Source organism: Mus caroli, unplaced genomic scaffold, assembly GCF_978045245.1.
Source record: "Mus caroli unplaced genomic scaffold, Mus_caroli_1 scaffold_25, whole genome shotgun sequence".
Lineage (NCBI taxonomy): Eukaryota > Metazoa > Chordata > Mammalia > Rodentia > Muridae > Mus > Mus caroli.
In genome coordinates this window covers 2526829-2529902 of record NW_028227280.1, presented here as the reverse complement: position 1 = coordinate 2529902, position 3074 = coordinate 2526829, and positions in this window count along the sequence as shown.

The following is a 3074-nucleotide window of genomic DNA, read 5'->3' as shown; positions in this document are numbered from 1 at the left end:
TAATGCGATTTTTTCAGTAAATTCTAAGTTTTTCAGTGCAACTCATTCATATACTATGTACTATATGTGCGTTTCTTATATTCTAAGTTTTTCAGTGCAACTCACTCATATACTATGTACTACACTGTGCGTTTCTTATATTCTAAGTTTTTCAGTGCAACTCACTCATATACTATGTACTACACTGTGCGTTTCTTATATTCTAAGTTTTTCAGTGCAACTCACTCATATACTATGTACTACATTGTGCGTTTCTTATATTCTAAGTTTTTCAGTGCAACTCACTCATATACCATGTACTACACTGTGCGTTTCTTATATTCTAAGTTTTTCAGTGCAACTCACTCATATACTATGTACTACACTGTGCATTCGTGTAATGCGGGTTTTTCAGTAAATTCTAAGTTTTTCAGTGCAACTCACTCATATACTATGTACTACACTGTGCATTTCGTGTAATGCGGGTTTTTCATTAATTCTAAGTTTTTAAGTAAAACTCATTCATACACTATGTACTATATGTGCGTTTCTTATATTCTAAGTTTTTCAGTGCAACTCAGTCATATACTATGTACTACACTGTGCGTTTCTTATATTCTAAGTTTTTCAGTGCAGCTCACTCATATACTATGTACTACACTGTGCTTTTCTTATATTCTAAGTTTTTCAGTGCAACTCACTCATATACTATGTACTACACTGTGCGTTTCTTATATTCTAAGTTTTTGAGTGCAACTCACTCATATACTATGTACTATACTGTGCGTTTCTTATATTCTAAGTTTTTCAGTGCAACTCACTCATATACTATGTACTACACTGTGCGTTTCTTAAATTCTAAGTTTTTCAGCGCAACTCACTCATATACTATGTACTACACTGTGCGTTTCTTATATTCTAAGTTTTTCAGTGCAACTCACTCATATACTATGTACTACACTGTGCATTTCTTATATTCTAAGTTTTTCAGTGCAACTCACTCATATACTATGTACTACACTGTGCGTTTCTTAAATTCTAAGTTTTTCAGTGCAACTCACTCATATACTATGTACTACACTGTGCGTTTCTTATATTCTAAGTTTTTGAGTGCAACTCACTCATATACTATGTACTATACTGTGCGTTTCTTATATTCTAAGTTTTTCAGTGCAACTCACTCATATACTATGTACTACACTGTGCGTTTCTTAAATTCTAAGTTTTTCAGTGCAACTCACTCATATACTATGTACTACACTGTGCGTTTCTTATATTCTAAGTTTTTCAGTGCAACTCACTCATATACTATGTACTACACTGTGCATTTCGTTAATGCGGGTTTATCAGTAAATTCTAAGTTTTTCAGTGCAACTCACTCATATACTATGTACTACACTGTGCATTTCGTGTAATGCGGGTTTTTCATTAATTCTAAGTTTTTAAGTAAAACTCATTCATACACTATGTACTATATGTGCGTTTCTTATATTCTAAGTTTTTCAGTGCAACTCACTCATATACTATGTACTACACTGTGCGTTTCTTATATTCTAAGTTTTTCAGTGCAACTCACTCATATACTATGTACTACACTGTGCTTTTCTTATATTCTAAGTTTTTCAGTGCAACTCACTCATATACTATGTACTACACTGTGCGTTTCTTATATTCTAAGTTTTTGAGTGCAACTCACTCATATACTATGTACTATACTGTGCGTTTCTTATATTCTAAGTTTTTCAGTGCAACTCACTCATATACTATGTACTACACTGTGCGTTTCTTAAATTCTAAGTTTTTCAGCGCAACTCACTCATATACTATGTACTACACTGTGCGTTTCTTATATTCTAAGTTTTTCAGTGCAACTCACTCATATACTATGTACTACACTGTGCGTTTCTTATATTCTAAGTTTTTCAGTGCAACTCACTCATATACTATGTACTACACTATGCGTTTCTTATATTCTAAGTTTTTCAGTTTAACTCACTCATATAATATGTACTACACTGTGCGTTTCTTATATTCTAAGTTTTTCAGTGCAACTCACTCATATACTATGTACTACACTGTGCGTTTCTTATATTCTAAGTTTTTCAGTGCAACTCACTCATATACTATGTACTACACTATGCGTTTCTTATATTCTAAGTTTTTCAGTTTAACTCACTCATATACTATGTACTACACTGTACGTTTCTTATATTCTAAGTTTTTCAGTGCAACTCACTCATATACTATGTACTACACTGTGCGTTTCTTAAATTCTAAGTTTTTCAGCGCAACTCACTCATATACTATGTACTACACTGTGCGTTTCTTATATTCTAAGTTTTTCAGTGCAACTCACTCATATACTATGTACTACACTGTGCGTTTCTTATATTCTAAGTTTTTCAGTGCAACTCACTCATATACTATGTACTACACTGTGCGTTTCTTATATTCTAAGTTTTTCAGTGCAACTCACTCATATACTATGTACTACACTGTGCGTTTCTTATATTCTAAGTTTTTCAGTGCAACTCACTCATATACTATGTACTACACTGTGCGTTTCTTATATTCTAAGTTTTTCAGTGCAACTCACTCATATACTATGTACTACACTGTGCATTTCGTGTAATGCGGGTTTTTCAGTAAATTCTAAGTTTTTCAGTGCAACTCATTCATATACTATGTACTATATGTGCGTTTCTTATATTCTAGTTTTTAAGTGCAACTCACTCATATACTATGTACTACACTGTGCGTTTCTTAAATTCTAAGTTTTTCAGTGCAACTCACTCATATACTATGTACTACACTGTGCGTTTCTTATATTCTAAGTTTGTCAGTGCAACTCACTCATATACTATGTACTACACTGTGCGTTTCTTATATTCTAAGTTTTTCAGTGCAACTCACTCATATACTATGTACTACACTGTGCGTTTCTTAAATTCTAAGTTTTTCAGTGCAACTCACTCATATACTATGTACTACACTGTGCGTTTCTTATATTCTAAGTTTTTAAGTGCAACTCACTCATATACTATGTACTATACTGTGCGTTTCTTATATTCTAAGTTTTTCAGTGCAACTCACTC